The sequence below is a fragment of the Canis lupus genome, chromosome 1, assembly GCF_003254725.2.
Source record: "Canis lupus dingo isolate Sandy chromosome 1, ASM325472v2, whole genome shotgun sequence".
In the NCBI taxonomy this organism is placed as follows: Eukaryota; Metazoa; Chordata; class Mammalia; order Carnivora; family Canidae; genus Canis; species Canis lupus.
This window is the reverse complement of record NC_064243.1, coordinates 104,447,177-104,460,017: the sequence shown is the minus strand read 5'-3', so window position 1 is coordinate 104,460,017 and position 12,841 is coordinate 104,447,177. Positions and strand designations below refer to the sequence as shown.

Sequence of the window (12,841 nt, the reverse complement as noted above, 5' to 3'; positions counted from 1 at the left end):
GTTCAAATAATTATTTTCAGCATGGATTGGTAACTTCGCAGATTTTCCAAACTGTCGTCTTTCCCTAAATATATAAGTTTGAACATTTGATTTGAGCTTTTGTTTTCAGAAACACACTGCTTTGTGGAAGTAGCAAACTTAAAAAGGGAGGTTACTGAAAATGTTCTATATCCTTCACCATTTTGGGCAGGGAGATTCTTATTATGCACAGATATCTCAGTATGGTTGTGTCCTTCATGATGCCTTGATGCCATTCACTCTCTCCATCATTGTCCCAGTCTGTCATGAAGTGTAAATTCTCAATGGCATTATTTTTTAATCTACCCATTGACACTCTTTGGAAAGATGCTTCGACGCTTGGTTTTGACAGCAAGCTCTGGGTGTCACGAGAAGATATGGCTGAAAGATATCAAGAAAGAGAAAAGTAAAATTATTCCGCTTACTACTCTCAGATGAATATGCTGACAACCACTAATAGATAACCTGAAAATCAGTCAGAGAACATCAGCAAGATGGCTTGGAAGGATCATCAGGACTTTGTTCCTCAATGGACACATAAACTTACACAGAATGTACTGACCACATAGCCTCATAGATAGCTGTAGTTTTGTCATGCTATATTATAAATCACTTTCTTATATCTCAAAAAATCAGGAAAGTACCAAGAGTGCAAAGTTTGCAAAAGGGAGGAAATTTAAAGATTAACAGAAAAGGACAAAAGAGGAGGGATCCCTGGGTGGCGCAGCGGTTTGGTGCCTGCCTTTGGCCCAGGGCGCGATCCTGGAGACCCAGGATCGAATCCCATGTCGGGCTCCCGGTGCATGGAGCCTGCTTCTCCCTCTGCCTCTGTCTCTGCCTCTCTCTCTCTCTCTCTCTGTGTGACTATCAAAAAAAAAAAAAAAGAGGAAACAGCAAAAATAGGAAAATATCGGGCACCATGCGTGGCTCAGTGGTTTAGCGCTGCCTTCAGCCCAGGGTGTGGTCCAGGACCCAGATCGAGTCCCACATCTGGCACCCTGCATGGAATGCAGCCTGCTTCGCCCTCGGCCTGTGTCTCTACCTCTCTGTCTCTCTCTGTCTGCCTCTCATGAATAAATAAAAACTAAAAAAAAAAAAAAAAAAAAGGGCGGGGGGGGGGGAAATTATCAACAACAGGAAGAGTTGGTTTTCAGGAAAGATCAACAAAATTGACAGACTTTTAAAAAAATCAAGTAAGAATGAAAAAAAAAAGGCCAATTAAAATCAGAAATGAGTGACAGCAGACAGTATTAACTGATACCATAAAAACACAAATAATAAAAAGTGACAATGGATAACTATATGCCAAGAAAGAGATACCAAAAATGTGTATAAATTTCAAAAAAGATGTTAGCTACCTAGATTTCAGGATTCCAATAAATATTTCCTGAAGAAATATTTTAAAAGTCACAATTGATCTACAACTACTAAGTAGATTGAAAAAGTAATTTAAAACTTCCAAACAGGGCAGCTCCGGTGGCGCAGGGGCAGCCCCGGTGGCGCAGCGATTTAGCGCCGCCTGCAGACCAGGGTGCGATCCTGGAGACCCGCTATTGAGTCCCATGTCAGGTTCTCTGCATGGAGCCTGCTTCTCCTTCTGCCTGTGTCTCTGCCTCTCTCTCTCTGTGTCCTATGAATAAATACAATCTTTAAAAACTAACAAACAAGCAAAAACTTCCCAACAAAGAAAAGTTTTATTCCATATGAATTCACTGGATAATTCAGAGATTTAATGTAAAAGTACTTCTTTTTTCTTTCTTTAAAGATTTTATTCATTTGTTCATGAGAGACACACAGATAGATAGGCAGAGACACAGGCAGAGGGAGAAGCAGGCTCCATGCACAAAGCCTGATGTGGGACTCGATCGAGAGACTCTGGGATCACACCCTGAGCCTAAGGAAGAGGCGTAACCGCTGAGCAACCCAGGAGTCCCATGGAAAAGTATTTCAAATCTCTTCCAACATTTTCAGGGAGTGAAGAGAAGGGAAATTATCAAAATAGTCTCTGTGACTCAAGTGTTACCAGGTTGTCAAAGGCAAAGGAAGACTGTACAAGTAAAGAAGATTACAAAGTACTACCTGTGAGGCGCAGTTATATAAAGTCCACAATAAAAAAAGCAAATTAGCACACTGAATCAAAAAAACGTTCTATAACACAATTAAAGGCAATTCTTCCTGGAATTCAAGGGTGTTTCAACATATGGAAAACTATAAGTTAAAGGCTCCACATTAACAGAATGAAGATCAAAAATGGCAATCATACTGCTGCAGAACAAGAATAAGAGCATATTGGACAATGTTTCACTATTAAAAACACTCAAGAAAGTAGGAATAGAAGCAAACCACCTCAACTTAATAAAGGCCATATAGATATGAAAACCTGAAATCTAATATATTCAATAGCAAAAAAAAACTGTAAGCTTCTTCTGTATGATCATAACAAAGGGATTTCACTTCTATTCAACACAGTACTGGATATTCAGTCTGAATGGGAAAACAAAACAAAACAAAACAAAAAACAAAAAAACATAAATGGGAAACATAAATCCAAATGGGAAAAGAAAAGTCAAGTTTATCTCTTTAGAGATGACATCCATAAAAAACCCTACACAATCTTTATTTTTTTGTTGTTTTGTTGGTAATCATTTGTATTGTTTATTTCTAGTAATTTTTTCTACGACACATTGCATTGTCAATTTTTTTAATAATATAAATGCCTGAATTAATTTGCAGTTTCAACTTTTTTCTTTTATTTATTCATTTCTTTATTATAGTAGGTTCCATACCTAACATGAAGCCTAACTGGCTAACTGGGTCCTGAACCCAAGACCCTGAGATCGAGACCTAAGCTGAGATTAAGAGTCAGATGCGAAACCGAGTGAGCCACCTAGACACCCCCAACTTTTCTTCTGAACGTTACAAGACAAGGAACTAGAAAAAGAAGAAACTTACCTGTGATCAAGTAGAGAAAGAAACTAACAAAGAAAAATTAGAGGTAGGGACCATAATAAACAGTAACTTAACATTGACATCAATGCCCAGATTTTCCAAAAAATAATCAAAAATTTAACTACATTAACTAAGAAAAAAGGAGAGAAGTCTCAAAAATTAAAACAAGAAATGGGACAGAAAACACATCCGATAACTACAGAAATACATAGTGTGATAACAGATTGTATGAACAATTATATACAAACACATCAGGTAACTTAGAAAAATCACAGATAATTCCCCTATATATAAAACTACCAAGACTGAAATATATATCTTAAACCCAACAAGTAGATCCTCACAGACCAATAACAAGAATGAAAGTTGAATGTAGAATAAAAACATTCCCAGCACAGAAAAGCCCAGGACCACATACCTTTGCTGGTCAGTTCTACCGAACATTAAAATAATAATTAATGACAATCCATCAAAATCTTACAAATAGTGGAATGGACAGAACATATTCAACATCATCCTATGAGGCCCAGCATTACCCTGGTACCAAAGCAGGATAAACATCGTACCAGAACAAAATACACTAGCTTGTTTGATATAGGTGTTGCTACTCTGGCTTTCTTTTGACATCCATTTGCAACATAAATGTTTTTCCATGCAAGTGTAGCCAGTACCTAGCACCATAGAACCAGATTACAATACCACTGACCATATCGCCTGTGGTATATCCTTTAGCCTCATGATTTATCGATTCTATAACTGAAAGCCTATACCTTCCATTCCCCTTTACCCAGTTGACCCATCATCCCTCTCCATTCCACTCCAGAAAGCAGCAGTTCTGTTTTGTTTTTGGAGTGGGTCTGTTTCTGCCATTTTTGCGGTTTCTAGCCATTGATGACAATGAAAAGAGACCAAGGAGGTATTGTGCTGGACAATGTAAATAGACCTAGAAAGTACTGTGCTGATAAGTCAGGCAAATAAAAGCAAATAACATATGATTTCACTTATAGGTGCAGGCTAAAAAAAAAGTGAACAAACAAATAAAAAGCAGAAACAGACGCATAAATATCAATTTCATGTTTTTATTTTTTAAGATTTTGTTTATTTATTCATGAGAGACACACAGAGAGAGGCAGAGAGAAAGGCTGAGGGAGAAGCAGGCTCCCTGAGGGGGATCGATCCCAGAACCTGAGATTCCAACCTGAGCTGAGGCAGAGGCTCAGTGACTGAGCCACCCAGAAGCCCATCACTTCATTTCAAATAAACCCATGGATAATCCCAAGAAGTATAAAAATTCCATGTTCCACATATTCTATAGTGGAACAAGCTTGCCTGTAACAATTTTCCAATGCTAGCCGAAGACAGAGGACTCTCAGATTCAAGTCCAAGGATCTTAGGGTTCATAAAACACCACAAACATCTTGATCACGCTAATTTCACTTGCCAGCTCCAAATCCCCATTTCACACATGTAGATGCTGCATATGCAGTGGGTTTGTGTCGCATCTATGAGACCCTGAGCATAGGGAACCCCAGTATCTTGAAAGCGGAGAGCTTATCTTCCTGAACCTTAGCCATAGAAGATGACATCCGTTGGCTTCTACAGTTAACAAATCTGTCCTCCATCTAAGGGTAAGATATTATCATTATATTTCAAAGCATTTTAATATTCGCACAGCAGCGGAAAGCAAATTAAGGATAAACACTTTCAGTGCCTCTATCCTTAACATACAGAGTAACTTAAACCTATAGAATCGTTTCCCAACAATATCCATCACTCAGTCTGACCCCAGCATGTCTCCTGACTAATTTTCCCAGATGTGCACCACCTCATCAAACACTCATTAGCCGGACACAGGATCTGGGATAAAATCTATTCAATGTGGGTTGCCTGCGTGGCTCAGTCAGTTCAGTGTCTGACTCTTGATTTTGGCTCATGTCATGATCTCAGGGGTTGTGGGTTCAGGTTCCTCAACAGACTCTGGACTCAGTGCTCAGCATGAAGTCTACTTGAGATTCCCTCCCTCTCCCTCCCACCCCATCCACGTACACCCTCTCTGTAAAACAAATAAAGCCTTTGGAACTTTTTATTTTATTTTATTTTATTTTATTTTTTAATTTATTTATTTATGATAGTCACAGAGAGAGAGAGAGAGAGAGAGAGGCAGAGACACAGGCAGAGGGAGAAGCAGGCTCCATGCACTGGGAGCCCGATGTGGGATTCGATCCCGGGTCTCCAGGATCGCGCCCTGGGCCTACGGCAGGCGCCAAACCGCTGCGCCACCCAGGGATTCCCTGGAACTTTTTAGAAAGCAGATTACATCAGGAGATATTTATCAAGGTTATCATTGGCAGGATACAATGCAGAAGAATTGGGTGACTTATAACATTCACTTCTGCACTGTTCCTGTGGGGCTTTCGTCAACCACGTAGACAAATCCAAGTACTCATGAAGGTCTACCTTAAACTTCTATAGTGAACTTTGCAAGGGAGATGTGTGAAGAAACACCTAAACTGTGCAGAAGCATATGAATTTACATGTAGTTGATGACAGATCTTGTACTTCTAACCCAGGCAGATCAGGTCCTGGAAATAGTGGAATCATGCCTCATTACAAGAAAATGGCTGAGAATTGGGAAACAAATAGGATTTAGTGCAGAGATGTTCACCACTCATCAACAAGAAATATCATAAAGAACAACATAAGGGCGCTTGGGTGGCTCAGTCGGTTAAGCCTTAGCTGAGGTCATGATCCCAGTGTTCTGGGATTGAGCCCCATGTTAGGCTCCCTGCTTGGTGGAGAGCCAGCTTCTAACTGTCCCTCTGCTGCTCCTCTTGCTTGTGCTCTCTCTGTCAAATAAATATATTAAACCTTTAAAAAAAAAAAACAATATAGACATAAAAGATGGATGAGACCGGGTAAATAAAACAAGGACAAAGTTCTTTGGATGGCTCTGAAATGAGGTGAAGATTGGGAGGACATGTTGATCTTATTATGAATACAGCTGACCTACTGCTTGCGCCTGGAGTGGATGAAAATCCTGGAACTGCTTGTCCAGATCACAAGCTCACAACACGGTATCAGGGAATACCAACAGTGTTCCATAAACCAAATGTATCATTTTATCACAACCTTTTTTTTTAAAGATTTTATTTATTTATTCATGAGAGACACACAGAGAGAGCTAGAGAGAGCAGAGACAGAGGAAGAGGGAGAAGCAGGCTCCATGCAGGGAGCCTGATGTGGGACTGGATCTCGGGAATCCAGGATCACGCCCTGGGCCGAAGGCAGGCGCTAAACTGCTGAGCCACCTGGGCTGCCCAAGATATCACAACCTTATCCAAACATGTTTTTCTTCATACTCTTTCTGTACATTTGACAGTGACATACAGAAGAAAATTAAAAAGTCAATGTACCTGGAAGCTCTTACTTTAACCCCCCTCCAAAGAAGAGTCCATAGGGTTAATATTAATGATCTGGAAGATAAGGAAGACCCACATGGTACCATAATGGACACAGCCCAGGCCACATAACAAAGAAGTGTGCATGCAAAGTCCTGGCAGAAATATTTTCACCCAGAGGCTGTCACCTGTGGGTGGGATCCCTTTAGATACAATGTCCCATGAGTTGACTATACTCATGTGTTGAACAATTTAATCTGTAGAACTTAACCTACCTCCAGTGAAGTAAGGAGAGAGATAATGGTAAAATGGCTTTGGTTTGCGAAAATTCCAGCTACAATCTATAACAAGTAAATTAAAAAAAAAAACAAACAAACAAGTAAATTATTGCTACTGTCAAGCCTCTAGAGGCCATTCTGCTTTGGGATATAGGAATAATTGTTCATCAGAGCAGGGAGGTGCACTGAAGGCTTTGACATCCAACGTGACATTGGTTGTGTGGTTCTCTGAGATTCCTAAACGTCCCCAATGCCAGGAAAAGATGGAGAAAGAGTACAGTGAAGTGTGCTCCAAGACTGTGGTGCTATTAATTCATGTGAAGAAATGACTAATTAAAGCAAATGAAAAGAAACCACAATAAAACACTTCCAGAAAACACTTCAATTTGTTAGCCATGTTGAGAAAAAAGGAAAAATCAGAAAACCTCAGTCACTACCCAAACTAGAGGACAATGACTCTTAATACATTTCTGATTGATATTATATAGATCATTATGATGTTTTTAGAAAAACACAAAGGGTCTATCTCTGTTGTCTTAGTATATGAGAAAATTTTAAAAATGATAAAAACCACCAACCATAAAGGTTGAAATGACAAATTGGATTACATTAAGAACTTCTCTGCATCATAAGTTCAAGAGAAATAGAGTGAGAGAAGGAAAAAAGGACTCTTATTTATTTATTTATTTATTTATTTATATAAAGCCTGAAGAAAAAAATGCCAAAACAGAAGAAATAGGCAAAATAAACCAGCAGATACTTTGAAAAAAAGATTATCAAAAGGTTAATGCCCAACTCCATAGTAACAAAAACAAAAAAGCAGATAAAATGACCACTTGGGGACGCCTGGGTGGCTCAGTGGTTGAGTGCCTGCCTTTGGCTCCAGGCATGATCCCAGGGTCCGGGGATAGAGACCTGCATTGGGGTACCTGCATGGAGCCTGCTCCTCCCTCTGCCTGTGTCTCTGCTCCTCTCTCTCTCTCATGAATAAATAAAATCTTTAAAAAAGAGAGATAGAGAGAATGACATAAACTACTAAGTTTTAGAGAGTGTGTGAATGGGGACGCCAGGTTCTGCCTTTGGCTCAGGTTGTGATTCCGGGGTCCTGGGATCAAGTCCTGCATCAGGCTCCCCGGGGGGAACCTGCTTCTCCCTCTACCTGTGTCTCTGCCCCTCTCTCTATGTCTCCATGAATAAATAAATAAAATCTTAAGTATTTGGGAGTATCTATTAAAGCTGAGTATGATTAAACATGTTTACCAACAATTTGATCTCACATATATAACCAGCAGATATGTGTGCATGTTCCACTAAAAGATAAATTATAGATTTTACATGCCAGTACTATCATGACAGTCCTGCACTGAAAATCATTCCCCTCCATTAGCCATAAAATGATGTATCAATTGATATTCACACAATGGAGTCGGATGGATCCATTCTAAAGAATGATGAACAATAACATGAAGGAATACAGATCAATTCACAAGCATAGATAGAAAAAAAGCCAAATACAAGAGTTCCCACTGCCTGATTACATTTATATAAAGTACAAAAATGAAGACAGCCATCTATAGCTTTCTGCGTTAAGAGTGCTGAGCCTTGTGGAAAGGTACCAAGGAAATAAAAGGAATTGCAGAGGTCAAGTAATATCTTTTTTGAGGTCAAATATTGTTTCTTGACATCAACAGTTTATAGAGACGTGCTTAGTTTGTGAAATTCAATTGAGCTGTTAACATACGTTCTATATATGTGACTTTACTTCAAAAAAATATTCAACATGGGGAAATTCTCTGGCTCAGTTTGTGGAACATGCAACTCTTGATTTGGGAGTTTGAGCCTTGTGTTAGGGGAGAAATTGCTCAGAAATGGGGTCCTAAAAATGTTCACCTAATATTAAAAATAAATAAAAATAAAATTTAAAATTTAAAAATTCTAAAAACCTCCCGAAAAAACTAGATGTAAAAAGAGAAGTGTCATAAAGTAGATATATTGACAAGGTGAAATTAAATGTAGGAAGGACTAGATTTTCAAAGAATGCTTTAGTTTCTAGCTCAAGCAATATGGTACTGATATACATAGTTCACAGAAAAAAAAAGAAGAAAATGTACAATTATTTTCTTAAAATGCATAAAGGAACACAAGAAAGGAATAAAAAAACAGGGAGCATATTAGGAAAGACAAAAAATGTAGTATAGCCAAACCCCAATACCTTCATTAAGATATTAAACACAAATAAACCAAACGTTCCTGGTGACACTAAACATTGATCGAATATATTCCACTGGAATTTTCTGGAGATAGAACTAAAACATGATGGTGAAATTGAAAAAAAGAAAACGGAACAAAACGTGTGTAGTGATAACCAACCAAACACGTGGCATGGCAAAATAAAAATCCTATTGAATAACCTTTAACGCCAAAGGAGTTGGTCACTATTAGTAGTTTTATTTTTGAAGATCTAGATGTACAGGATTTCAATAATCTATTTCATGGAGAATAAGCATAACCTATATTTGTGTGCATATTTATACACACACATATAAACATACACAGATATACATGTACATAGGGAAACATTTATTTTTAGCTGGAGACATTAAAAAAAATACTTATCACAGAAGGATGACATCATCAACATGGTGAAGCAGGTAGTTCCACCTCAGTACTTCTGAGATAGACATCACTAGGCAACTCTCAGTACTCAAGAGTGAGACTGAATCACCCCTTGGACCACAGAGACAAGGGGGACATTAGAAGGGTAAGAGGAACAATTTCAGTCTGACCACAATGCACCTTCCCTGGGGCCAGCACAGCGCTCCACCATGAGGGGCCAGCTGGAACTACAATTGTTCCACCATGAGAGAGAGCCCATGGTGGGCACCCAGCATTCCCCAAATGTCAAGCTGATTCTTGGGTACCCACATAGGTCTGGCCTCAAGGGGTTCCCTGGGGGAATCTGGATCTTATAGACATCTGCTTCTAGTCATTGGTTCTCAGAGTGGGTTCCCTGGACAGGTACCTGAAAAAGTGTAAGAAAGGAAATTTGGGGAGTGTACCCTAGAAGTACTGACATGGTAATGTGGAGATAGACACAGCAATCTAAGATTTACAAGTGCTCCTGGTGATTCTGTTATGGGCTAAATTGGATAACCTCTGCAGGAACTAAGTCACAGCTCATCCCTGAGTTATCCACAGGTAAGTCATTCCTACAAATGCTCTATTTGGGGTTCCTGGATGGCTCAGTCAGTTAAGGGTCTGCCTTGGGCTCAGGTCATGGTCCCAGAGTCCTAGGATGGAGCCTCACCTTGGGCTCTCTGCTCAGTGGGGAGTCTGCTTCTCCCTCTCCTCCCTGTTCATGTTCATGCTCTCTCTCTCTCTCTCTCTCTCTCTCTCTCTCTCTCGGTCACTCTCTCAAATAAATGAATAAATAAATAAAACCTTTTTTTGAAAAAAAAAGCTCTATGCTTACAGTGATGTCAATATTGTGACAGACACACACAAACAATGTGCATAACACAAATCTTCTTTATTCATAAATGAATTTGACTCGAACAGAGTCTTCCTCGGCTTCCCGCAGTTGTCTCTGCCTTCTCTCAATGCTCTCCTTGAGCTTCCTGAGATCTCCCCAAATACACTCTGTTCACATTGTACAATGAAATGAATCCAGATGAAAGTGAATTGGAACTTATTTAAATATTTTTTCAAGTTAGTTATGAAATTCATACAAGACATTAATACAGGTTATGGGAGGCACCTGGGTGGCTCAGTGGTTGGGTGTTTGCCTCCAGCTCAGGACGTGATCCCTGCATGCAGCCTCCTTCTCCCTCTGCCTGTGTCTCTGCCTCTCTCTGTGTCTTTCATGAATAAGTAAATAAAATCTTTAAAAAAATACAGGTTACGGAAGAGTAAGTTATACATCCCTCAGGTACCTGTGAACATCTCGTTATTTCAACTGCATAACTAATATTCTTGACTTGGATCAATTGCTATCCTGAAGATACATCCAGCTTTTAATAAACTACCATTCTATTCTCCTTAAAATGCAAATGGAAACACTATTTAAAATTCAGACTGTTTCTCTGTGGTACATTAATGCAAGGAAAGGTGCCCTGGACACTTACTTCCTCGGGACTTCTATCACGCTTACAGGTCAGCCACAAGCAGCATCTCCATGCGGACTTTCTTCATTAATTGTACATTATAATGTCCTTAATCTTCCATGTTAAAGTAGGTAGGAATGAAGTCCCCCTCATACCAGAGCCCTGCATGTCTGTGAGACAGCAGCCACCAAATCATCTTACATGTACACAAACGATAAAGCCTTAGGATGAGAGGATTTCAGAGTAAAATTAACATCTGCCATGCAAAAAATGTCAAATATGGTCAAAAGAAAACAGGAGACACACCAAAAATAATAATCTCTCTTCAGACAACCATCTCCTCTCCATCCTGACAGGGATATTAACAGATACAGAGGACCGCTGAATACCGGGTTTCAACAGCGGAGGTCCATATATATGTAACAATACATGAATACAGTACAGTACTATAAATGTGTTTTGTCTTCACCTTAAGATTTTCTATTCTCAAGCTAACATTATTATAAAAAATACCATATATAATACAGGAATACATACCAAAAACTGCGATGATTGACTGTTTATGTTCCAGGTGAGGCTTCTGAGGTCAACAACAGGTTATTTCCATGACAAAACAGGTGTGGTTTTCAATTTGGGGCTCTCAAAAGATACACACAGGTTTGCTTTTCTTTTCTTTTTTTAAAGATTTATTTATTTATTTATTCATAGAGATGCAGAGAGAGAGAGAGGCAGAGACACAGGCAGAGTGAGAAGCAGGCTCCATGCAGAGAGCCTGACCTGGGACTCAATCCAGGGTCTCCAGGACACGCCCTGGGCTGCAGGCGTAGCTTAAACCACTGCCCCACCGGGGCTGACCCACACAGGTTTTCAACTGTAAAGAGGTGGTGCCCCTAACACTTGCATTGTCCAAGGCTAAAATGTGAGTGATCTGTGTGTTTTAACTTTGGATTTTTCTCTATAATAAATACTTTGATTTCAGATCATGCCTGAAAAGGGATATTGACTTACTGCTTTCTTCTGTGAATTCTGATGTTATTTAGATTTCCTTTCCATCTCACAACTTACCAATTATTTATGTCCTTAATGTTTTTATCCTTTATAAAGATGTTTCTTTTCTGAAGTATGTAGTAAAACCAAAGGTCTTGCATCAATTTTACATTTTTTTTTTTTTTAAGATTTTATAATTTATTTACTCATGAGAGATACACAGAGAGAGAGAGAGATGCACAGGCAGAGGGAGAAGTAGGCTCCATTCAGGGAACCTGATGTGGGACTCGATCCCAGGACTCCAGGATCATGCCCTGGGCCAAAGGCAGGTGCTAAACTGCTCAGCCACCCAGGGATCCCATATTTCTATGGTTTCTGCCCAGTATGCTTTGTTATCTTACTGATGTTCAATAAGAGTGCAGTTCCAGGCATAGATGTGGACACTATTCTTAACAACTCTAAATTATTCCACAGGATGCATTACCTCATGTTGAATAGTTCTGGTTATGAATTAAATGCCTTGAACATTCTTTACATTTAAGGGCTTCCCCTCACTATGCACCCTCTGCTCCACGATGCACATCTCTCCACTATGTACCTCTCTGTTCACAAAGTTTGTAGTTTCGCATAAAGTTTTTGTCAAATTTTATTGTACATTTGTCAGCCATCCCCTCATTATGTCTTACATTAGGTTGTTAAGCTTAGGGTGGTAGTTAAAGGCTTTGCCGCATTTTAAACATTAGTAAGGTTTCTTCTTATTGTAAAATCTCTGCGATTGAGTGCTGAACACAACTTAAAAGCTTTGCTCTAGTTGCTAATTTGGAAGTCCTTTCTCCAGTGAGGGTACAGGATATACAATGAGATTTGAGCTTTATTAGACTTTCCCACCTTTATTACTTTTTTTTTAAATTTTTATTTATTTATGATAGTCACACACAGAGAGAGAGGCAGAGACATAGGCATAAGGAGAAGCAGGCTCCATGCACCGGGAGCGTGACGTGGGATTCGATCCCGGGTCTCCAGGATCGCGCCCTGGGCCAAATCAGGCGCTCAACCGCTGAGCCACCCAGGCATCTCCACAACTAAAAGATTTAAAATAAGACATCCC

General features: G+C 39.5%; 2 protein-coding genes across 26 annotated transcripts in view; one reads left to right on the top strand and one right to left on the bottom strand.

Moving 5' to 3' along the window:
- Positions 1–12,841, top strand: part of LOC112643367 (zinc finger protein 420-like) — a 642,213-nt gene that overhangs the window by 292,164 nt on the left and 337,208 nt on the right. The gene's annotated exons all lie outside the window — the stretch shown is intronic.
- The window catches only part of LOC112643408 (zinc finger protein 736-like), a 255,589-nt gene that overhangs the window by 82,699 nt on the left and 160,049 nt on the right, over positions 1–12,841 (bottom strand). The window lies entirely within an intron of this gene.